We start from the raw sequence: 26,786 nt of genomic DNA on the forward strand, positions 1-26,786 counted from the left end.
CATTAGCTTCGAATTACTGTCACTTAGTTAGGAGCACGTTTCTTCTCATCCATCAACACACTCGGTCAAACTGCTCAGATAAGCTCAGGAGATGATAAACATTTACCGTGTTCCTGGGTTAAACACTGGACTTCACGTTTAGGACCATTCTGAAGAAGTCTTTTTGTATGCTGGCCTTTATCAATCATTGCATGGAATATAGGAGTTGGGAGGTGATGTTGAGATTGTATAAGACGTTGGTGCGGCCTAATTTGGAGTTCTGTGTGCAGTTCTGGTCGCCTAATTATAGGAAGGATATAAACAGAGTGCAGAGAAGGTTTACCAGAATGTTACCTGGGTTTAAGCATCTAGAGTACAGGGAGAGATTGGGCAGATTAGGTCTTTATTCTTTGGAGCGTAGAAGGTTGAGAGGGGATTTGATAGAAGTATTTAAGATTATGAAAGGGATAGACAGAGTGGATGTGGATAGACTATTTCCATTAAGAGGAGGAAAGATTAAAACAAGAGGACATGAGTTAAGAATTAAGGGGCAGAGGTTTAGAGGTAACATGAGGGGGAACTTCTTTACTCAGAGAGTGGTAGCCGTGTGGAATGAGCTTCCGGGAGAAATAGTGGCGGCGGAGTCAATTGTATTATTTAAGAAAAGGTTGGACAGGTATATGGATGAGAAGAAGATGGAGGGTTATGGGCATTGTGCAGGGAGGTGGGACTAGAAAGGGGTGTTTGGTTCGGTGCGGACTAGAAGGGCCTAATGGCCTGTTTCCGTGCTGTAATTGTTATGTTAGTAGTAAATAGGTTTAAAAGTCGCTGGATAATAACTGTCTGTGCTGTTCCAATAGATCAGAAATAGCCTTCAGGGTTAGATTAGCTGGCACTTCTTCATTCTTCCCACATTTTCCACTTCCTGTGGCCATTTTAAAGCAAATGTGAGTAAAGGAGAGGAAAGGCGTCCAATAAGAAGCACTTTGGTTTTAAAATCAAGAACCAAATAGGTAGAAAAGGTTAAAGTAGGTAGGAGCTTCTAACTATTGGTGTTAGACCCTGCTGCAGCCGACCGGATGTCCAGTATCTTTTGAACTGTGGCGGGGAAACTGGAGTCCCTGTGGAAAATCCACGCAGACACGGAGAGAATGTACAAACTCCTAACAGACACGACGGGATTCCTACCTGTGTCCCTATCGCTGGTGCTGTAACAACATTGTGTGAACTGTGTCTCCAATGTGTTAGCATTCGAGGGAGGGGTGGGGGGGTCAACAGGAGGTTTATGCGGAGAATGAATATGAGGAGCATATTGATTCTCTGGGACCGTACTCAAGTAAGTTTGGAAGACTGATGGGGAGAATCTCATTGTAACCTATTGAATACTAAAAGGACTGGACAGAGTGGACATAGAGATTATGTTTCCTATGGTCTGGGCATCTGAGGTCAGAGGGCACAACCTCGGTATACCAAAACATCCCTTTAGAGCAGAAACGATGAGGAATTTCTTTACTCGGAGGATAGTGAATCTGTGGAATTCATTGCTCCAGACAACTGTGGACGCCGAGTCATTGAGAACTGGAGAGATCCTTAATTAGGAAGGGAATCTAGTGTGACAGGGAGAAGATAGGAGAATGAAGTTGAAAAATATAGTACAGGTAAATCCACCATGATAGAATGGCAGGCAGACTCGATGGGCCAAACTGCCTGATTCTGCTCTAATGAGTTATAGATTGGAACTCGGTACAATCTTACCTTGCCCACATTAACTTTGCATACCTGTTCATGCTCTTTCTGAAAATTGACTCCGATGACATCACCATAGCTGAATTTAATTTTGGAAGAATAATTTTTTTTAAAGAACCACAGCCTGAGTTTAGACTTATTGACGAAGTTTATGCTTGTCTCTATCTCCTCTCTCTTTTCTTTATGTTTGCCCAGCCTTGACCCCCAGATGACTGAAAAATGCTTCCTCCATTCCATTGGTCGTGGGGGTTAGTGAAGTCATGGAGGAATACGGGATTATGAGGGTCATTAATAGGGTGAACAACAGCAGAGTCTTCCCAGGGTGACAGTTGTAAAAATCACAGGGCATCTGGTGGAGGAAAGTTTAAAGGAGTTTTTATTAACTCACCCCTAACATCTCCCCTAAACTTCCCTCCCCTCGCTTTTGTTAGCCCAGGAGAAAGATTAAATGTCTCAATTCAATTCTATCTCAGATTATAATGCACCCAAAGATTGTTCCACCACTCTCTGCAGAATGGAGTTCCAAAGACACCCAACTCTCTAGGAGAAGAAAGTCTTCCTTCTGTGTTAAATGGGTGCTCCATAATTTTGAGACAATGCCCTCTGCTTCTGGCCATCCCAATGAAAGGAAGCAGTTCAATTTCCTTCTACTGATGCTGTTTGACCTCCTGATTACAGAAGCAGGTTCCAGATCTTTAGCCTCTTGCACCTTTCAGCATGTGTCATGAATAATTTCCTCAGAAACTGCCCTACTTCAATATGAACCAATGCCTCTACATTCTCCAAAGACTCAGGATACCTGGCGTGTCTCCCCTCTTCCTCAGCAACTTCTGGAAGTGTACCATTGAGGGGGATTACTTAAAGTGGTGTGTGAGTGGATAAAAAAAGTTGAGAACCACAGAGTTACAGGAAAAAGGCAGGAGAATGGGGCTGAAAGGAAAGACATATCTGCCATGATGTGAATGGCAGAGCAGACTCGATGGGGCAAATGGCATAATAAGTCTTATGATCATCTGTCACTGAGAGGAGATTCTGCGGGAACTGGGGGGAAGGTGGGGAGAACAAATACAGGATTAGCCATCTTGGGTATCTAACTATCAGCATGAAGTCAGTGGGCTGTTTCAAGGCTTTAACGACCACTTAACAAGGTCTAGCAGGTGTCAGCAGGGAATCGCAATGTGACAGCCATGACTCTGTTCCAAGAAGTGCTCCCACTTTGAGGAAGTTTGGCTTCCTTAAATAGCAGATGGACAAACATTGATGGTCTGCGTTTTTTGAGGAGACCAGGGGAACCGCTCCTCGAAAATAATGTCATACGACCTGAAAATGCAGACAAAATGTGTCATAATATCCCAGCGAGGAGGTGTAGAGGGAAAAAATTTGGCAAGAAAAATGTTTTTCTTATTTAACAGCACGGCTGCAATATTGAACGTGCGGGAGATAATTTGCATATTTGTTAACTTAGTCATCAATGTGATTACAGCTTCAACAGAGGGGATATTTCTTCTGCTCTTCTTCCCATAGATGGCGCAATTGATCACTTTGAGTGATGATGAGACTATTGTCATGCACTTTGGACACATGCACCCAAATTCGACTTGTTCCAGCTGAGTAGGTCCTTTATGAGAGAAAACGTCAGTCAAGAACATAAAATTAAAACGAGGTAATAAATTGAAAAATCATATTCACGCACAGCATTGCAGTGAAGGGGAGGCGAGTGAGGAATGCAGAGGAACAGAGAGATCTTGGAATAATAGTTCATCGTTCTTTGAAGGTGGATTCTCATGTGGATAGGGTGGTGAAGAAGCCTTTTGGTCTGCTGGCCTTTATAAATCAAAGCATAGAATATAGGAGTTGGGAAGTGATGTTGAGATGTTCAAGGCGTTGGTGAGGCCAAATTTGGAATATTGTGTGCAGTTCTGGTCCCCAAATTATAGGAAGGTTGTCAATAAGGTAGAGAGGGTGTAGAGAAGATTCACTAAAATGTTGCCTGGATTGCAGTATCTAGAATAGGGAGAAAGATTGAGTAGACTGGGTCTTTATTCATTGGAGCGTAGAAGGTCGAGGGGGGGGATTTGATAGAGGGATTTAAAATTATGAGGGGGATAGATAGGCTCTTCCCCTTGAGGGTAGGTGAGATTGGAATGAGGGGCCATAAGTTAAGGGTTAGGGGGCAAATATTTAGAAGTAACATGAGGGGAAACTTCTTCACTCATAGAGTGGTGGCCGACTGGAATGAACTTCCGGAAGAGGTGGTTGTAACAGGGTCAGTTTTGTCATTTAAGAGAAGGTTGGATGAGTGCATGGATGTGAGGGAATTATGGACGGGGAGCAGGTACATGGGACTAATGGAGTTCACTTAAATCGGTGCTGACCAGAGGGGCCGAGATGGCCTGTTTCCGTACTGTAATTGTTATATGGTTATTTCAGAATGCATGAGGGAAAGGAGTGGCATTACAAAAGTCCAGACAAGTGATGTCAGAGCAGTATGTTGGCCCTTTCATGCAGTTGAAAAGCCCAAGGGTAAAGGCGGAGATTCCTCACCCTTGCCTCGAGGGTCCTATCTCCGTCAATGTGCCGTGGCCTGCTCCCAGGAGCCTCCTTGGGAGAAGGGTCTGTGGCAGAGCGCGCTCAGCATGGATGTCAAACGCTTCAAGTGGCTGGCTGGCGGTGGGTCGCGATGATGTCGCCCAGACTGATACTTAGGGGCAGCGATTTTAAGACACCTATACTGTGACCGATCGCACTCAGAGACTTGAGAGGAGCAGAAACACACCCTTAATAGCTTATTATCAATGGCCGGTTGACACAATAGTCCTCAGGTGCATCTGAGGTAAGGTGGAAAAACCAAGGTTTATATTGGGGTAGATGAGGGTGGGCCTGGGGACTACACACAGACAGTGAATTACTGTTCACTGCATTCACCCCTTCCTTCAGAATGGAACCTGTGGGTGAAAACAGAGACTATACATTCAAAACAGTAACAATTTACAAATATTTAGAAGTTGAGTCTGTCAGGTGGTCTCATTATTACGGGTGAGCGCTTCAGTACTGGAGGACTTTGGGCTTCTGGGACCCCCTGTGGTGTTGGGTTACTGGTTCTCAAGGGATCTCGTTCTGGTTGTGGAGTGGATTGACCCACTTCCCACGTTGAGTCATCCAGAACCCTGGGTGGGGTACTTTGTGGTTCCTGGCTTGTTTGAAATCCTGCAGGTGCCAGGACTCTGATCGATGTGGTATCCTCTCTGCCATTAGGGTATGCCACATAGGCATATGCTGGGTTGGCGGGCAACAGGTGCACCCTATCGATCAGGGGGTCTGTTATACTCAGGCCCTGATGCCATTAGACAAGTCAGGAGGGTGGTCTTTGACATGGATTTCATCTGGAAAGTGAACATTAGTTCATGAGGAGTTATGTTAGTTGCATTGCAGAGAAGTGACCTTATAGAGTGAACCGCCTGGGTAGGACTTCTTGCCATATGAGTCTGGAAGGCCTTTAGATGGGGAGCCAATATCAATGCCTACCATATTGTTGTGTTTTTCTTTGCAACTTGTCCGTCCCCCGGGCGTTGTAGCTAGTTGTCCTGTTTGAAGCAATACCTCTTACGAGAAAGAACTGGCGTAGCACTTCGCTCATAAATGATGAGCCCTGGTCACTATAGATATAGCTGTGATATCTGAACAGGGTGAACATAGAGTGCAAGGCCCTGATATCCGTGCTGGTGGTCATGTTTGGACAGGGGATGGCGAACAGAAAACATGAATACTGGTCGATGATGTTAACAAACTACATGTTTCCATTGGTGGAATGGAGGGGACCCTTGAAATCAACACTGAGTCGTTCAAAGGAGCGGGATGCCTTTATCAGGTGTGCTTTGTCAGATAGAAGTGTGGATTTCACTACATGCAGACCTGGCCGGATCAAATATTGTCAACGGTGTAGGGCAGTTTGCGCCCCTTGATGAAATGATCCATGTGAGTGATGCCTGGGTGGCAAAAAAGTTCATTATGCAGTGTCCGCAACTGGCCAGTGAGTGCAGAGGTACAGCTTCCTCATTACAGACCATCTGGAGGTACATCGAGAGTACCTGGCCTGAATGCTGTCATAATTATAGGTGGAGCGTTCGAGCCTCCAACTAGCAAACTTATCATTCTTTATTTTACCTCTTTTTGCATTATTAAACATGAATGCCACTGATCGCTGGTCAGTGAATAGTGTAAATTTTCTGCCGGCCAGGTAATGCCTGCAGTGCCTGATGGTCTCTACAATGGCTTGAGCCTCTTTATCCACTGATGGGTTCTGAAGATTGTGGCCTTGTAGGGTGTGAGGAAAAAAAGGCAACTGGTCTGCCCACCTGGGTAAGGGTAGTGGCCAGAGCGATGTCAAAAGCATTGCTTTCCACATGGAAGGCTGCATCGTTGTCCACCATCAGCATGGTGGACTTTGTGATGTAGATCTGAACGTAGTCGAAAATGGCCTGAATTTCAGCCGATAATGGGAAGGAGGTGGAATTTAAAAAGAGGCGGACATTATCCACATAGTGAGGGACCCACTGGGCCTAGTAATAAAAGTAGCCCAGGCACCTCCTTCAGGCCTTCATGGTCTTTGGGATCCGGAGATCTTTTTGTTTGGAAAATTTTATTTATGTAAAAAATTGTTAATAGAAAAACACTATACAATCCAATATAAGTAATTTTATATAATTGGATATAAAGAATAAAATTAAAAAATAAACACAGAAAGTAAAACAAGAAAAAGAAATGCCCCTCCCACCCTCCCACCCCATCAGCCAGCTCTCTTAAGGAGAGCTAAAGAAAGGAAAAATTTATAATACATCAAGGTACATCTAAATGCATATATTCCAAATACGGTAACAACTTATTGACAAATAAAGAATAATTATCATGCAAATTATAAGTATTTTTTCTGTAACAATACAAGCTTTCAATTCATTATCGCATCCCGTTATATTAATCACTGTGTTATCCTTCCATGTCTTTGCTACACATTTTTGAGCTACAGACAGTACTGAATGTACAAATGCAATTTGAAATTGATCCAGCCCTAATCCCTTTAAAGGAACCATGTAACCCATTAAAAAAATAGATGGACCCAATGATAACTTAATGTTATATATTTTTTCCAAAATTAACCTAATTTCTCCCCAAAATGATTGTACATAAACACAAGACCAAACAGCATTTTAAAAAGTTCCAGTACATCAACCACATCTAAAGCAGGAATCCGAGTTAGTAAAACCATATCTTTTCAATTTCACTGGAGTTAAATATAACTGATGTAAAAAATTATAATTAACCATTCCATACCATACATTCGTCAATTTAGTTACACTGTTGTAACACATATCTGCCCAATAATCTTCAGGAAAAACAAAGGCTAAATTATTTTCCCATTTAATCTTAGACTTCTCCCATTCCAGTTTATCCATGTTGTCTTGTAACACTTAATATATAACAGAAATATAACCTTCTTTTGGTATAGAAGAAATCAAAGATTCAAATTCTGTCAATACAGGTAAAATCATCTCTCTACCATACATATCTTTCACCAAAGCTCATAGTTGATAATAAACCAACAAAGAATTTTCAGTAATATCAAAATGTTCCCTCAATTGATAAAAGGAAAGAAAATGTCCTTCTACAAAACAATCCTGCAATGTCTTTATACCCTTATAATCATAATGCTTTAAGTAATTATTAAATATTGAAAAAGGAATAAGCTGATTATTATATAGTGGGGTTAAAATTGACAATTTACCTTTTGATCCTAAAATCTTATTTCTTTTAGTCCACACCTTTAATAGATGCTTTAATATTAGCATATTATATTCCTGCAACAAATTTATATTCCATCAATATATAAATTGATGCAGCTCAATTTCAGAAATGCAAGCTGTCTCAACGTTTGCCCATCTTGGGGATTGGTCCAAATCCATCAATCTACTAATACATTTCAACTGGGCTGCTTCATAATAATTGTGAAAATGAGGAAATTGAAGCCCACTTAACGCATGCTTCCAAGTAAGTTTATATAATGCTACCTGCGATAATTTACCTTTCCATAAAAATTCTCTCATGGCTTTATTTAAACCCTGAATGGCTTTATTTAAATCCTGAATGGCTTTATTTAAATCCTGAAATAATCCCTTTGAAGGAGAACACGGTATTGATTGAAATAAATATTGAATTCTAGCAAAAAATATTCATCTCAATTCAATTAACTCGACCAATTAAAGATAATGGGAGATCTTTCCATTTAATTAAATCTGCTGTAATCTTTTTTAGTAAAGGAACATAATTTAACTTTTTTAAAGATTGATAATCAGCATTTTCAATTATTATTAAATATTTAATTTTATCAGATCATTTCATTGTTATAATATCTTTATATTCTGAATAATCTCCTTCTCCAATTGGCAAAATTTCACTCTTATCTCAATTAACCTTACATCCAGATAATGTTCCATATTGTAATAAACATTCCTGCAGATGCGGCAATAATCATTCTGGGTCTGTCAAATATATTAAAACATTACCTGCAAATAGGTTAATCTTATGCTCTTCATCCTTAACTCTCATTCCTGTTATCTGTTCATTCTGTCTTATTGTTTGTGCTAACGATTCAATAGCCAATGCAAACAAGGCTGGTTACAATAGACACCCTTGTCGAGTCGAACGTGTCAGTTTCAACAGTAATGTAACTTGACCATTTGTCACCACCCTGGCAATTGGGCTTGTATATAAAGCATTAACCCAACCAATGAAAAAAGGGACAAATTTAAACTTCTCCAACACCTTAAATAAAAATTCCCATTCAACCCTGTCAAAGGCTGTTTCCACGATAAGCGGATGGTTGGGCTGCTGTCAATATGTATTGTCCAACGTAATCAATCAAAGGATATTATCTGATGCATTTCCATACTTAATAAAACCTGTTTGATCAATTTGTATCAATTTAGGTAAATGCTTGGTAAGTCGATTTGATAACATTTTTGCTATAATTTTATAGTCTACATCCAGTAGAGAAATAGGTCTATAGAAAGACTCTTTCAACGGATCTCGATCTTTTTTCTGAATTACAGTAATTAAAGCACTGGAGCAAGATTCCGGTAACTCACACTCATCAGTTACTTGTTGTAATACATCCTCAAACACAGAGGATAAATCTTCAATAAAAATTTATAAAATTCCACAGAAAATCCATCATTCCCCGGTGACTATCCATTTGGCATCTCCTGTATAACTTACTTAATCTCAAATTCTGTAAACGGAACTTCCAATTCCACAACATCTTCCTCCTTTAATGTTGTTAATGTTAATTTGGATAAATAACATTCAAAGGAACCTTTATCCTGTTTCCACTCAGAAGTATATATTTTTTGATAAAATGAATAAAACTGGTCGTTAATTTTCTGAGCTTTATAGTTAACTATTGAATTCTTTTTAACAGCATTAATAATCCGTGAAACCTGTTCCATCTTTAACTTCCGTGCAAATACCTTATGTGCTCTCTCACCCAACTCATACTAATGCTGCTTAGATCGATTAATTAAATGCTCAAATTGATAAGTTTGCAATATGTTATAAGATTAGTTTCAGATTAGCCAAAACGACTTTTTTATCTTCCATCACATCTTTCTGAAATTCCTTCTCCAATTCGGCAATTTGCTTCTCCAGTTCTAAACTCTCTGCCACACACTGTTTCTTAACTTTACTCCTATACAGTCAATCACTAGCCTGGAGGTTTCTCCCCCTTTCCCAACTACCACCCGAGTTCTCCAGGGGCTGTTGCTGGCTCAGTGATAATTTCTTTAAGCAGCCGCTGTGTCTCAGCTCTGATAAATTCCTGGCCCCCACATTGGATCGCCTGGTCATTGTAGCTATTCGCTTGCAATCGGGGATCCGGTTCAGAAACAGTGAGGGGGTGGGGGTGGTGGAGATCAATACTTAGGTTGGAGATACCACATGTGATGTCCAGCTTTTGGGATTTTCCGTTCCTCACCGTGATTGGAGGAAGTGTGCTCGAGTACTCCATGGTCACACTTTTAAGTTAACACAGGAAGTCCAGGCCCTGCAACACAGGAACACACAAATCCTTCAGAACATACAAACAGAACTTTAAAAATGCCCACCTTTCACATTTATATGTACTATACAGTACCCCCTGGATCGTCACAGAGTTCCAATGCGATGCTAGGTAAATACGGTGGTGTATTGGATAAACTTTTAAGCTGTACAGCAGAGTGGTCATGGAGTTTATAAAGTTTTTAGTGGAACCAATGTCTACCAAGCAATCAGTGAAGTGTACATTTACTCTCACCTCCACTGTAAAATTATTCAATTGGTGAGGTCTTGCCTGATCCAGGACGACCGATACCAGTGCTCTGGGAACGACGTTGCTCCCATGTGGATCCGAAGCAGGACTACTGGCATCAACCACAAGGTGTGACAAGGTGGCTGCCATTGCTTTCCACAATGCTTTACTTCTGGTGACAGGTCTCACCACACAAAGCGCAGCAAGATGCTGGCGGCGAGCAGCATGGAGAGTCTGGGGTTGGCACTTTGGGAATCATGCATGCGTCGAACGCTGATTTGGGGCCAAACACGTGGTGACTCTCTCTGGGTTCCCCTTGGCCCAGCAGAACATCAACCAGTGCTCTCGCTTACTGTATCCTGAGCACACAGCGTCCTTCATGGGCAATCTGGCGCCGGGGTGCCACAGAAGTAGCATACCCTGTCATGTATGGCCACGGCAGTTGGTGCTGGGGCTGTGGGGGTCACCGGTGCCCCAATGTTCTGGTCTTCTGAAATGATGCCGCTTTTGCCCGTCAGGTCGTTGGGTCTGTTCGAGTGTTTTTGCCTGCTCCAGCGTTTTGGCCAAGTCTTTCTTTCTTTCTTTCTTTCTTTCTAGCAGTCAGTGCCTCCTGCCAAGAGGGTGTTCTGGATTTGTCCTCCTCTCTCACCCAGGCTGTGACTGGTTCAAAGTGGTAGTTCCTAGTCAGGGCCCACAGTTCAAGGACATAATTATCCAGCAATGCACCCAGGCATTGCTGATGTTGAGCAAGCCGATGTCTCATTAGCATGTTGTTCTAAGGCCTCATGTAACGGGCCTTTAAGCATTCTATGGCCGACTTGTATGTTGCACATTTCCTAATGACAGCAAATCCCTTGGGGACAACTTGAGAGAGAAGGGCAGATCTCTGGAGACTATTGGACTTGAAGACATCTTGCGTGGCTGTCACTTAAGACTGGAAGCAATTCAGCCAGTAGATTAATTCCTCCAGGGCCTCTGTGGACAGAGGGTGGACCTGGAGCATGCCTGGCTTCAACAGGGCTTCCATCCTGCTTCAAAATCAAGCTATTAGAATTTTAACACGACTGATTGCACTCACAGACTTGTGAGGAGCACCAACATATTTTTAATAGCTTACAATCAATGGCTGGTATTTACAATAGTCTTCAGGTGATTCTGAGATAAGGAGGGAAATCCAGGGTTTATATTGGGGTAGGTGAGGGTAGAGCCAAGGGAGGAACCAGCCATCTTAACACCAAGTATACAGTGAATTCCAGTTCACTGCATTGCAGAGAGCCTGGTGTGTATGAATGGCATTGGCTCAGCAGGTGTCGATACGGCCCCAGTCGCCTCCACCTCCATCAGCTCTGGAGGGTGTTATGAGGTGTCACTCAATATGAATGCGGTGCAGGCTGAGTCTTCTAAGGCGAAATTTATGTTTCCCTTCACGCTTGTATCCGGCCTCTGGCCTGGCATGAAATGGCCTTATGATTAGAGTATCAAGGAGAAGTTCAGGTTGTTAGAAAGAAACCATCTTTAACCTCGAGGTGCTGGTTTTCGGGCTTCTGCTTCTATGAAGATAGAAGAGGGTGTGACCAGGGTGAGAATCACTGCTCTCGACCGAATTGTTATTGAAATATTTTGCATGAGACAAATTGTCATTGGCACATTTCCTTTGGAGTTCTGAAACCGTGCACATAACGAGTCAATTAGGGATGATTAAAACAGCGGGTTTCAAATTTTTCTTTCCACCCACGTGAAATTTGATTGCCCTCTCTGAATGTCAAGGCACCTGAATGAGCAAAAGAAATTGATGAAGGAAGAGCAGCAGGTGTGGAGAATATGGATTTTAGTAAGACATTTGTCAAGGACCCCCATGGGAGGCTCGTTGAGAAAAACATGAGGCACGAAAATTAATTGAGATAAAAGTGAAATTATGTTGAGGGAAACTACACACAATGTAAAACAAATGTTCAATTTAAATGGTCAGATAATGGGATTAAGTATTTGGGTATTAAAAGTGATAAAAATTTGGATATTTTTAAAGTTGAATTCTTTATCATTATTTAATAAAGTTAAAGGGGATTTGAATAGATGGAAGTCTTTACTGTAAAGGTTTAAACCTTGTGTTTTTGATTTGTAGTTAATTTGAAGTCTATCTCTTTAAGAAGGAGTATTGTTTGTAGTGTTACCAAAGTGACTATGATGTAATATGTTGTAATATATGCACAGACCAAGAGCTTGCAGCTTATTCTTCGACGAACTATGAAGGAGACATGTGTGAGATCATTTTCTTTGCACTCGTCTTATTTTGTCTTCTATAGTTTTGTCTATTTCTTCTTATATCTGTTTAAAGTTGAATATCATTATATCATTATACAGTAAATGCCTTGTTTGTTCATTATTATGAAAGTCTTAATGCAAATTTACTAAAAAGGTTTATCCATTTTATCAATGACAAATCTACTTAAAGCTGCATTTACAAAATTTGGTTTATTGGATTAATAAGATAGTAATTCAAAATATTCTCCTCATGTTTCCTTGAAGATGACATTTTTTGAAATTGGGAAATACTACAACCTTTAAAGTGTCATCTATATTTACCTACAACTTTACTAGGTAGAATGAATTGTATTAAGATGAATATTTTCTCAAGGATTCGTTATCCTTTTTTTCAATCCTTTCCTTGTATTGTACCTCAAGATTTTTAAAGAATCTAAATTCAATAATTGGGAAATTTTTGTGGAAAAGTGAAATAGTAAGGGTCTCCTTTGTAAAATTAACATGGAAATTTGAATTAGGAGGTTTACAGCTTCCACATTTTCAAAATTATTACAAAGCTGGTCAGTAGAAATTTAGTATGGAATGTTTGATTTAGATAAATCTTTAACATGGGCTAATATAGAATTAACTAAAATAGATGAAAAATCTATATTTGAATTTATTTATAAGTGGAATACCAAACTATTGATTGGCAAAAAGGACCCACCTATATTGAAACAATTAATTGAATTATGGAATAAAATAGATTATGAACTAGGTGGGAAAGGTAAGATTTCACATAAAACACTTCATATCAAAATAAACTTTTTCATTTTATTGGAATCAAATGGGGATAAAATGATAGAAAACTGCCTTGAAGCTGATTATTTTATATCTTTCCAACAAATGAAAGAAAAATACAATGTTACAAAAATACATTTTTTGTTATTATCAAGTTAAAGCTTTTTTAAGTGTCTGTGGTAGAAATTAAGTTTATTAAAGGGATATTAATACATTTATTTCTGGAATGAAAATGTCTGAATTGGAAATTCATAAATCAAGATTAAAGTGTGTGATGATGTAATGGGGGTGTATTACACTAACTGTTTGCTATTGGCTATGGCTGTAGAGTATCTCATGTGTGTGTAAGTTCAGAAAAGTTATTTGGTTCACAGTCCAACCTCACTTCTCATTCCTCCAAATTCACCAGTAGCATATAATTCTTATACTGTGCACATAAATTTACATTCATAAAGTTCACCAGGCTTTGGTGCTCGAAAGGTAAATGGTTATCTCTCAAGTAGGTATTTGTCGGTTTTCAGAGAGAGATTTGTGGTATGATAGACACCTACAATAGATTCCTTGTATCCAGACACTTCAGTGTCTTCCCGAAGAAACGTGACCCAGCAGCGTTCTCCAGATGATAACCTCTTTCTTTCAGGTCATCACAGAGTTTTTTTTTGTTTCACTTATTCCAAGTGAAACATTAGACAGACAGTCCTCTCTTCTTGCAATGACCACAATCTTCCAAATGTGCTTTTTCTCAAGCTTGCCAGCTAGTCCTGTTCCAGTCCAAGTTGCTGTTCCCAGCTGTGACACTGTAGAAGTGATCTGTGTATCTCTCTCTCTCTCTCTCTCTCTCTCTCTCTCTCTCTCTCTCTCTCTCTCTCTCTCTCTCTCTCTCTCTCTCTGAGAGCAAAAGCATGTTTGACTCTCTCTGATTGCCAAACTATATGACCCTCTTAGAACAGGTCCAGACAATCTGCAACTTTCACAAGATCTTTCATCTGTTGCCTTTTTGTAAACAACAATTCATTAGTGAAGTCTCTTGGGCACTCTCCAAAGCTCTTGAAAAAGGCTGTGGGCTGATATGTCTAGCATTAGCAGAGCTTCAGTATTTCAAATAAGATCTGTTTTAAAGTGTTGTCTGTGACCTCCTCTAACAAACCTTTCCAAATTTATCTCCCAAAAACATATCTTTATACTCTGTCACAAAATGTATAGTGGTTTTAAATTTTTAAATAAAATCTTTTAAAAAAGGAGGACATAAGGCATGGGATCAATGGAACCTTGACCGTGTGAAATCAGAATTGGCTTGCCTATACAAAGCAAGGCCTAGCAGTGGACAGAAAGTATTCTACCTGGAGCTCAGTGATTAGTGGAATTCCACAGGGATCTGTTTTGTGACCATTGTTTGTTGTGGTTTTATGAATGACCTGGATGAATAAGTAGAGGGATGGTCAACTGGTTTTCAGCTTATATGAATGGTGGATGTGTTATAGAACATATTGTGTTAGATTTTGACAAAATATGTACAAGATGTAGAAATGGGCAGAAAAGTGGTAGATGGAATTCAATCTGGATAAGTGTGAGGTGATAGATTTATTGGGTCAAACTGTAAGGCAGAGTACATGGTTAATGGTTGGATACTCAACAGTATGGATGAACAGAGGGACCTTGGAGTCCAAATCCATAGATCTCTCAAGATTACCACACAGGTTGATAAAATAGTTAAGTATGCCTCTGGTATGTTGGGCTTCATTAATCGGGGGATTGAGTTCAGGAGTTGTGAGGAAATGTGGCAGCTCTATAAATCTTGGGTGAGGCCACACTTAGGATGTTGTGTTCAGTCTTGCTCACCTCATTACAGGAAGGCTATGGAAGCCATGGGGACGGTGCAGAGGAGATTTACCAGGATGTTGCCTGGATTGGAAAATGTGTCTTATGAGGCAAGGTTACCAGAGTTAGGGCTTTTCTCTTTGAAGAGAAGAAGGATGAGAGGTGACTTGGTAGAGTCTACAAGAATATGTGAAGATTAGATAAGGTTGAAGTAAGCGCCTGTTACCCAGGATGGCAGAGGCAAATATCAGAGGACATCTGTGCAAAGTGAAGGGAGAAAAGTTTAGGAGAAACACTGGGTGATGGAGATGGTGTGGAGGAGATTTGCCAAGATGCTGTCTGCATTAGAGAACATGCCTGATGAAGCAAGGTTGATATAGATCGGGCTTTTCTCTTCAGGACGGTGAAGGATAGAGGTGTGTATGAAGGTAATGTACAGGGTGGACAGCAGTACTTTTTCCCTGATGTGATAATAGCAAATACCAGAGGACATCTTTTTTCAGGTGAGAGGAAGTAAGTTTATGGGAAATGTCCGAGGCAGCACCACTTGCTCATGCACATCTCCTGAAGGCTAACAGTTTCCAGTCGGACAGAAGTCCCTCTTTCATGTTGATTATCTACTTCTACTGCAATAATGGGGACCACACAGCGGCTAACCATTTCAATTCCACACTCCAGTCCCACACTGACATGTCACTGCCAAACCAAGGCCATCTGCAAATCGGAGGAACAACACATAATATTCCATCTGGCTAATGTCCACCCAGATGGCATTAATATTGACAACTTTAGTTTCATTAAAACTCTCCCCATCCTTCTGTCTCCTTTCCTCCTGCTCCCCCCCTGCTCCCCCCCATTTCACACTCCATTCAGAGAGCTACCCACTCCCGCTATCATTTCTCAGCTATTTGTTCTACCTCCCACCCTGATCCACTGAAAACCATCTTTCCTTTTGGCCTCCTCCATCTGCCCCCTTCCTCCCTTCTCTCGTCTCTTCTCCCCACCCCCCCCCCCCCCACTTTTTCATTCAGGTGCCCATGTGTTTAGTGCTCATAACTTGCCTAAGGACTCAGACCTGAAACATTGATTACCCATTATCCCTCAAGATGTTGCCTTCGATCAGCCTGTATCGCTCCAGACCATCCTATTCATGTCCCCTTTTTTCTGTCTGTTCTTTTATCTCTATTCTCACTCTCTGACAGCTTCCATTTAGTAATTGAGCTGCTACTCATATTTACAGCTTATCTCCATCCAATGTCTCTCCAGTTTCACTCAGAGTCACATCTCTCCCCCATCCCCCATCGCCACTGCAGATTTACAGCCATCTTTTGTCTTTTCCCCAGGTCTGACAAAGACACTTTTTACTTTTTCCTTGTTGCCTGACTGATGTTATCTTTGGATTTTAGATTTCCTGCTGCGTCCAGTGATCTCTTTGCCCTTCCCTGAAAATCCTCCCTCCCTGCCTTAGACTTGAGAAAACCCCAGGATGAAACGTTGACCATCCATTTCTCTCCATGGAAGCTGTCCGACCCGCTAGGCCCTTCCATCTTCTCACGTTTGCTCCATGTCGTGCACTTTCCCAGCTTGATGCTGAGCCAGTGGGTTATTTAATAGAGAGACTGGTGACGGGATCAGTGACCAGGTCTGTTCCTGAGTAAGAATTCCCTCAGACACCAAGTGTTGAGATGCATCACCCTCTTTATTGAACAGTGAGAATACATTCCCGGCACTTTGGAAAACAAACGAGAAAGACTCTGAAGAAGACAATTTATTAAATCCCCAAAAACAGTTGTGAATGGGCTTCCTGTGAACAGGAACCATGATCCATGAGCAAGATTCCAGTCAATGAGTTGGGCTTCCAACAGTACCCAGTCTATCTCACACTCCATGTTCCCAAGTATATTGCAAACCATGAACACATCATCTCTTTAAAGTTTGACCATTCCCTTGTTTTGTGTTTCATTCGGAATCAGCTCAGACAGAGGCCGAGAACCCCACATGTGGCCACTCCATGATTTCACCCACCATAACCTCAGTGCTCTGTGCTCCCAACACTTCCCATTTCCAAATAGCTCTTTTCACGTTGTCTGTTCTTGTTCGGCTCAGTGTGACCGGGATAAACATACACACAATCCATCCCAGGTTGTCGACGGAATGCTCTGCGACTGTATTCGTCCTCAGGACCATCACATTCTCAGTTTGTGCACAAATTGTTTCAAGCAAGATTAGAGGAAAGGGAAATTCCCACAGGGATTGATCCCTGTTTCCCAGAGCAGGTCCCACCCATGTACAACCGTTCAGTGTGGAGACTTTGAAGAAATATCTCTGCCTTGATGGCTACTTGCTCAAACTCCCCGATTCCTCACCAGAAGAGTTTAAATGTGAAGATTCCTGTACTGGCTGAGTGATTCCCTGTCACCCACAAGGCAGTGTTCACCCTGGGTGGGAATCATTAATCAGAGCCCCAAGACTGAACCAAAGCTGTGAACAGTAAATGTTAAACGCAAGCCAGTAAATAGGAAGGGGGCCTGATGCTGGAGTTAATGTGGCTGGTTCACTGCGAATAAAGTGTGAGCTCCCAACACAGCTGCCGTGTCAGTGGGAGGCAGTACCTGGCAATGGCCAGCAGAGAGCAGTGTTCATACAGGGGTCCACAGGGGATGGTTCAAATCTCCAACAAGACGGGGTTAAATCCAACATGTGTAAATCACCCTGAGCATATAACAAATTCCTGGATGGACACAGTGGGTCAAGCAGCATCTGTTGAGGCAAAGGATGGTCGACGTATCAGGTCAAAACCCTGCGTCAGGAATGAAAGTGGAGATGGACAGTATAAAGAGCTGAGAGGGAGGGATGAGGGGACCTGATGCAGGGTTTTGACACAAAACATCGATCTTCCTGTTGTCCCCACAGTTGCTGCTCGACCTGCTGAGTTCATCCAGCAGTTTGATTTTTTCTCCAGATTCCAACATCTGCAGCTCTTGTAATCACCTCGAAGATATTTCGTTCCACTAAGATTACATAGAAATGCAGGTTGTTGTTGTAGGTGGGAGACCTGCGTTAACAATAAGAATAAATTTCAGCTCATCTCACTGTTTCAAAACTTAATGCTTTACAGAAATTCTGAATGAAGTTCAGTTTAATTTTTTGACTAAAATCTTTATAAGACCACGCGTGTTATACCATGATATGCCGAAAAACGTGTGGTCAAAGGAACGCTGGTCTTTCTCCAAATCTTCCATTAATTTTTTGGCCAGATTCACGTAGTCCTCCATTTTCCTCTCAAAAGTTCTGTAAAAAATTCAAATAAATACAAAGTGAATTAATTGGTGAATTGATAACAGAACACTTTCCCAATCAATGAGTTTGAAAGGGAGCTGGTTTCATCACCCCCTCTAGGCTTGGAACACTGTCCACCTCGGACAATGAAAAGCAGTGACTGCTCTCCACCGTGAGCTTGGAATTCACTTCCCCTCCCTCAGACCTTCCCTCCTCCACCCTTATCCTCAGAGCAAATCCAACCTCCCTCCTGGGTGTGACGACTGACCTCTGTTAGGAGGTACGTGGTACAGGACTTAAGTCGGGGAGTCTTTACACAAGGGCAGTGCAAAGCTGTCACCCAATCTGCATTGGGTTGATGCAGTGCAGACGAGAGCCCAGTGTGAACACAGAACGTCATCCATGAGGTTGGTAATGATCGAGTGAGTAACCGCCTTTTGTAAAAAGTCTGTGTCTATGGATAGTGGGAAGGGTAAAAATAGAACATTGAAAAATGCGCCATAGTTCAGGCCCTTCAGCCCACATTGATGAGGCCACAGAATAACCTATGAAGTTCCTCAACTGAATAACCCTCCATCATTTTTCTGTTCCATTTACCTAATAATTCTCCTGACGATCCTATTTAAATTGACTCCAGCACCATTGCTGGCAGCACTTTCCATGCACCCACCAATTGTCAACACTCTATCACCCCTGTACTTACTCCGAGGCACCTTAAAACTATGCCTCCTGGTGCCAGCCATTTCAGCCCCTTGATCAGGTCGTCCTTTGATACTCCAAGAAGACAAGACCAAGTTCACTCAAACCATCCTTATAATTCATGCTCTCTAAACCAGCTCCATACCTAAAATCATCCTCTATATTGTCTTGATCGTATCCAGATCTTTCCTGCAATGAGCAAACCAGAATTGAACACAATATTCCAAAAGGAGTAGAAACAAGGTCTTGTACAGCTGTAACAAGAACTCATGGCTCTTGAATCTAATCCCACAGTTATTTAAGACCCACACACCGTACTCCTTCTCAACAGCACTATCAATCTGCTGCAGCTTTGGGGGTCTTGTGGACACAAACTCTAAGATCACTAACTTTGTCCACATGCCTCAGAGTCTCCCCATTGACATTGTATCCTGCCTTCAAATTTAACCTATGGAAATGACCCAGTTCTGGGTGAACATCCATGTGCCACTACTCAGCCCTGCTCTGCATCCTATCACTGTCCCTCTGGCAACCCCCCCACACAGTCCACAACACCATCTACTTTCATGTCCGCTGCAAACATACAAACCCACCCTTCAACTTCCTCATCCAGGACTTTTATAAAAATCGAATCGAGGAGTGATCCCAGATCAGGTCCCTGCAGAACCCCACTGCTCACGTCATCAAAGCAGAATACAAACCCCCTTCAAACATGCTCTGCCTTCTCTTGGCTGCCAATTCTCTATCTACCTCCTTGGATTCCACACCTCCTTATTTCCTGAATGAGCCTTGCATGGGAACCTTATCAAATGCCTCACTCAAATCCATATACACTGCATCCACCACTCCACCTTCATCAATGTTCTTTGTTATATCCTCATAGAATTCAATCAGGATTCTGAGACCCGGCCTTCCACTGATGAGGCCATGCTGACTTTCCCTAATCTGATTTTGATTCTCCAAATGCTTGTAAATACTCTCTCTTGGGACATACTCCTACAGCTTACCCCAAGTTAGACTCATTGGTTTATAATTTCCTGGATTATCTCTATCCTGTTTATTTCTAGGAAACTACATTTGAAACCCGACATTCCTCAAGTACCGCCTCCTGTCCGTGGTGACGATGCTGTCATATGAACGTTCAAAAGACTGGGAGGCAGACAGATGGATGCAAGTGAAATAGAGGGTTGTGGGTGTAACACACAAAACATACTGGAAAACCACAGCAGATCATGGATCATTCATCAGAAGTTAAAGGCAAGTATTGGTTTGAGGCTGAGTCCATTCGTCGGGTATCTGGACTAAACAGGTAGAAGCCAATGAGAGTTATGGCTAGAACCTGGAATATTATTACACATAACAACAAGCATTCAACCCTTCTTGTCTGTGCTGACCAATAGAACTAGCGATTACCATTGACTTGTTTTCATTCTTAACCCTACAGAGCTCTCCTGTCCATGTATTTATCCAATTTATTTCTAAAACACAAGGTTGAATCTCCATTCACTACATCAGATGGCAGCTCATTCCACACCTCTACGTCTCTCTGGGTGAAAAATCTTCCCCTTATGCCTCTCCCCTTTTAGCCTAAAACTACAAACTCTCGTATTTATCTCCCCCAATCTACGTGGCAATATCCTCCTCACATCTTTACCCCTCATCATCTAATGGACCTCTTTCAAGGCTCCCCTCATTTTTCTTCAATCCAAGGAGTATTGTCCTAACCTGTTTAATCTTTCCCTCTAACCTAGTTCCTGAAGACTTGGCAACATCTGAGTCAATCTTCTCTGCACTCTTTCAATCTTATTGATATCTTTCCTGCTGCTGGCCGACCAGAAATGCACACAATATTCTAAGTGTGACCTCAACAATCACATGAATAACTTCAATACAATATCCTAACTTCTATACTCAATACTTTGATTTATAAAGGCTAAGATGCCAAATGCTTTTTTTACAACCCTGTCCACATCTGACACCAGCTTCAGGGAACAATGTACATGTATTCCCAGATCTCTCTACTCCTCCACAGTCCTCAATGTCTTACCATTTACTGTGTATGTCCTCCACCCTGATTCACTCTTCCCCTATGCAACACCTCACACTTATCTGCATTAAATTCCATCAGCCATTTACTGGCCCACCTTCCCAGCTGGTCTGGATCACTCTTCTTCAATCTTCCTCACTGTCTACGACTTTCCTATCTTCGTGTCATCAGTAATCTTGCTGATCCAATTCACCACGTTATCAACTAGGTCATTTATATAGATAACAAATAATAATGTTCCCAACACAGATCCCTGAGGCACACCACTCGACACAGATCTCCCGTCTGAAAAGCAACCATCCACCACCACTCTGTTTTCTTCCACCCAGCCAATTTCAAATTCAGTTTGCAACCTCTCTATCTATAAACCTGTGTCCTATCCTTCTGGACCAACCTCTCATGAGAAACTTTGTCAAAGGCCTTACTTAAGTCCATATAAACAACATCCACACCCTTTCCCTCATCAGCCTTCTTGGTAACATGCTCAAAAAACCCTACAAGGATTGTTAAACACGACCTACCATACGTTAATCCCTGCTGATGTGAAGAAGGGAAGGATTATATTGTTCCATAATAGGATTACATAGGTAAGCACAACATTGTGGGCTGAAAGGCCTGCACTGTGATGTTGTGTTCTATATTCCTTGCCATGATTGAGGCACAATGTGTCCATGTTGACCAAGTCACTCCTGCTGGTCAGCATTCAGTCCGTATGCCTTGAAACCCTTTCCTCTCCCCGTAGCTGTCCAAATGTTTTCTGGATTTGTAATCGATCCCACATCTGATTATACTCTCTAGTTACAGATACCCCTGCCCTGGGTCAGAGACGGGGACTGTACACCTAATCTATGCCGTTCCTGAGTTTATAAAACTCTCTAACGTGCCGACCTATCATCCAGCATTCCAGAAGGTCCCTAGCCTACTCAACCTTGAGGGGAGCCTTGATAGAGGTTAATTAGATTATGAAGGGTATAGATGTGAGGAAGATGTTGCCACTTAGATTGGGGGAGATAAATACGAGAGGTTGTAGCTTTAGGCTCTAAGGGGAATCATATGGGGAAGATTTTTCACTCAGAGTGACGTAGAGGTGTGGAATGAGCTACCATCTGATGTAGTGAATGGAGATTCAACCTTATGTTTAGAAATAAATTGGATAAATACATGAACAGGAGAGCTCTGTAGGATTATGGAATGAAAGCAAATCAGTGGTAATGGCTAGTCCTATTGGTCAGCACAGACCGGAAGGGTCGAATGCCTGTTGTTATGTGCTATAATATTCCAGGTTCTTGCCATAACTCTCATTTCAAGCACACTGGTCCTGGTAACGATCTCCTGAATCCTTTATTCCAAGGTGAATAGAAGTGGAGGACCCACATTTAGAGAAAGGTGTTGGAGATTCAAAGAGGACCTGAGGGAGACCTTTGTCACTTAGACACTGAGGAGTTCCTGGAACACACTGTGGTGGAAGCAGAGTCTCTGATACCGTTACTGAAGTGTCCAGATGAGCACTGAAACCAGCACGGTCACAGGACAAGAGCTGGAAGATGGGATTGACAGGTGTGGGAGTTCACTGGTTGGTGTGAACATGATGGGCTGAATTGCCTGTGTCCATGCTGTCTGACTCAGTGACAGAATTGTGTAATGGCCCTGGGACATCTGTTTTTGGACCTTGAGAAGAAGGGGTGAGAGGAGAGTGGCATGAATTAGATGAGATATGGTGAAGGTCTGGGAGAGGAGGTCATGGTTAAGGAGAAGAAGAAATTTCAGAGATACCAGTGTGGGAAGTCTCACGTGTCAGACACTTAAGGCTAGGGAGAATGAGAATGAAGTCCTCACAGGAGGCAAGGAGGGAGGAGGTATCATCAAGAGGGTTGTGGGAGCTCCTGGACTGCAGCGGATATTGGTGTGCAGCCCATTCCCTTAGATGGAGACAGAGATCTGGAGGGGAAGGGATGAATCACATGGTCAATGTGAGGGTCATGTGACCAGTTCCAATTTCTTTACCCTATTAATGCTAGTCAAGGTCGCAACTAATATGGACCAGACAACTCACCACAGCCTGGCAGTGCCTGAGTGTGGAGCTGTTGGGCACAATGTGAAAGTGCTTCAACAGGATATGCCCCAACAAATCTCACCTGAAATAAAATGAGTATGTAGGAAACCAAAACAAATCAACAGATGGATCTGTTGGCTGAGGTGGACTCTGAACCTGAAGAGGTACTGAAATGGCAAAGTTTAAGAATGGTTTTAGAACGCCATTTTCAATTGAAACTTGAACTCCCCAAGGTTCAGAGAGGGGAACGATTGTACCTGTGGAAGAAAGAACAATTTACAGTCACAGTGATGTATCAGCAATTCATTGAATTTTTCATTGTCCCTCGTATTAAGATACAGTGAGGAACTGTGTTTCTCGTCCTATCCAGGAAAATGAACTCATCTCATCTACGACATTCACCAGATTGTTTAGAGTGACACGGTTCAGTTCAGTGTTTATTGTACTCAGATGTTAACTCTGTGTCTCTCCCGAGATGTTGCCAGACCTGCTGAGTATTTCCACCATTCTCTGCTGTGATTAAAGAAGGCGGATGGTGCTGGGTGTTGGAAGAATCCCATCCCACCTCATCCACCACAAACCAACAACCAGGTCCACCTCAAACTAGTGCACGGCCACCAGACGTCTCTCGATCCATTCACGGTCCATAGGATTCATCAGGGACAGGAAGACATTGAAATAAGTTGGAGCCTCGAACAACAGGCGTCACTCATGAGTTAAGCTAAGGACTCCTGGTAAAAATCACTTTCACTGGCTTTTTAAATCTTTCCAAATTGTTCTTAAATTTTCTGATAGTTTTACTCAAACATGCACGTGCGCACACACACACACACACACACACACAAACACACACGTGCACACACATAAACATGCACATGCACACAAACACGCACCCATTCTCTCTCACACGCGCACACACACACACACACACACACACACACACACACACACACTCACACACACACACACACACACACACACACACACACAAACTCTTCCCGCTCTTGGTACTATGACATCATAAAATCCGGATACATGGAGAAACACCCCGATTGGTACAGCCCGCAGTGAAATGCCCAGCTGAGTTCCCTCCCATCGACTCCCTACCTCAGTCACAAGAACAAATGAGGACTGGAGAACCCCAGTTATGTGAAAGTAGTAATTTTTTTGAATATTTTATTAATTCAACATATATAATTTCAAGAATTAAGAATATTATACCATAACCATGTAACAATTACAGTGCAGGACATATCGGCCCCTCTAGTCCTCACAGATTTAAGGGAACTCTACTAGTTCCACCTACCTGCTCCTTGCCCAAATCCCTCCAACCCCCTCACATCCATACATTCATCCAAGCAGCTGCTAAATGACAAAATTGACCCTGCTGCAACCACCTCTTCCGGAAGGTCATTCCATTCACCCACCACTCTCTGAGTGAAGAAGCTTCCTCTTAAGTTACTTTTAAAATGTTGACCTCTAACCATTAACTTAAGACCCCTCATTCCAATCTCTCCTCCCCTCAAGGGGAAGAGCCTATTCACATCAACTCTATCTATTCATAAGTACATTATAAAGGGTTAACAAACATACACTGAAACTCTATATATAGAAACTAAAATCTAAAAACTAAAAAAACTACAAAAAATATCTAACCCCCTACTCTTCAAAACTTAAAAAGAATACATGAAAGATATCGACAAATTGGTAAAGGAGATAACTTTATTAGAAAAAGAAATTCATAAACCATCTTCTGAGGATAAATATAGAACTTTAGTCATAAAAATAGAATATAATACAACTTTAACATAGAACAGAGAAAATGATATTATGATCAAGCAGAAATATCACATAAATGTTTTGGCTTGGCAATTAAAAGCAGAACAATCTTCTAGGACAATTAATGCTATATAACAGGATAATGAAGATGTGACATATAAGGCACAAAGTCTTAATGACCTATTTAAGGAATTTTACGAGAAGTTATGTACATCTGAATTACCACAAAATGAAGAGGCTACAGAAAATTATTTAAAATTTCCATCTTTGCCTCCAGAAAGTTTAGATCAATTAAGGAGTCCTTTTACTGAGCAGGAGATTTATGATGCACTTATTAGTTTACATGATAATAAATCGGTTGAAGATGGGTTTCCAGTTGAATTTTATAAAGAGTTTAAAGATTGATTGATTCCATAATTTATCTAAGTAATAGAACAAACTTCTAAACAACATTGTCTTCCAGAAAGGTTTCAACGGTGATAATTACGGTTAATCCTTAAGAAGATTGAGATCCATTAAAACTGATATTTATGGACCCGAATCTTTGTTAAATGTAGATTATAAAAATTTTTCAAAAGTATTAGTGAATAGGATTAATGAATATCTTCCTGATTTAATTTACATGGATTAGACAAGTTTTGTTAAAAATAGACAAACTTCATAGTATATAGTAAGGTTATTAAGTATAATTGACTTAACACAGAAAAAAAGATGTAAATCTTATTGTAGATTTAGATGCGGACAAAGCTTTTGATAAGTTAGATTGGGATGTTTTAATTTAGAGTGCAAAGTACATTTGAATTTGGTATTAATTTTATAAATTGGATTAAGGCCTTATACAGATGTCCTAAATCTAAAGTGATTCCTAATGGACAGATATCTCTATCTTTCAAATTGATTAGATGTAGTACGCAGGGGTGTCTTTTATTACCAGCTTTGTTTGCTTTAGCCATAGAACCACTTGCACAAAAATTAGAGATGATCAACAATGAAAAGGATTTGAGATAAATCAGGTACAACATAAAATTAGTTTATTTGCTGATAATGTATTAGTTTATTTAACTCAACCACAAATATCATTACCAAGAGTTTATAGTCATTTGTTAGACTATGGGAAAATTTTGGGATATAAGGTGAAGTTATGGAACTTCTAAAAAGAGATTATTCACAAAGTAGACAAATGGTTTGTTTTAAATGAACAGATAAGATTAAATATTTAATGTATTGATACTAATTTGAAAATTTTATATAAATTAAATTATATTCCAATATTTAAAAAGGGAGAGGAAGATTTAAAGAAATGTATAAGCCTACCGATTACATTAATTGGTAGAGTTATCTGTATTAAGATGAACATTTTTTCAACGACTTAAACCATTATTTATTTCAAACTATACCTATATCTCGAACATAAATTTGTTTTCAAGATTTAAATAAGCAGGTTAGGAGTTTTCTTTGGAAAGGGAAAATGGAAAGAAAGCCATTAGTTAAATTAACATGGAAATATAAACAAGGAGGATTACAACTTCCCCATTTTAAGAATTATTACAGAGCAGCATTATTAAGGTTTTTAGTTTTTATGTTTGTTAAAATTAGACCATCATGGATGGATATTGAATAAAATGAGATTGGAGAAGTTAAACCAGATGAATTTATTTATAAATGGGATTCTAAATCTAATGTTATTGACAAGGAAGCTCCGATATTAAAACTTTTGTTGAATATTTGGAGTAAAGTTAAATTGGAAACTGATGAATTTATTCTCTCATTAAAAACACAACTAATTAATCTTTTAATAATCTTTTCCAAAGATAATCCTTTTTAGGACAGATGGTATCATAAGGGAGTCTCTAATTTGGGTTTTTTGTTAGGATAATAATAGATTGATATCTTTTGATCAATTAATGATTAAATATGATATACATTATTTTATTATTTTCATTTGAGGGCTTAGATGAGAGAAAAATTGGGTCCAGAAATAATTTTAAAAGATTTTTCAGATTTGGAAC

At 40.8% G+C, this 26,786-nt stretch overlaps 1 protein-coding gene across 7 annotated transcripts in view; it reads left to right on the forward strand.

The window, feature by feature from the left end:
* LOC138737171 (uncharacterized) overlaps positions 1–26,786 on the forward strand; it is a 99,980-nt gene that overhangs the window by 25,806 nt on the left and 47,388 nt on the right. For 3 of the 7 annotated variants that reach the window (XR_011340813.1, XR_011340815.1, XM_069887768.1), the window contains exons 2-5: positions 3,250–3,388; positions 19,966–20,155; positions 23,369–23,732; positions 25,727–25,790. The gene's annotated coding sequence lies outside the window, so the exon portion shown is untranslated. Of the gene's footprint in view, positions 1–3,249; positions 3,389–5,465; positions 5,594–19,965; positions 20,156–23,368; positions 23,733–25,726; positions 25,791–26,786 lie in introns of all 7 variants that reach the window. The other 4 variants (XM_069887769.1, XM_069887771.1, XM_069887770.1 and 1 more) reach the window with 4 other exon arrangements.

The sequence above is a fragment of the Narcine bancroftii genome, chromosome 6 (genome assembly GCF_036971445.1).
Source record: "Narcine bancroftii isolate sNarBan1 chromosome 6, sNarBan1.hap1, whole genome shotgun sequence".
NCBI lineage: Eukaryota > Metazoa > Chordata > Chondrichthyes > Torpediniformes > Narcinidae > Narcine > Narcine bancroftii.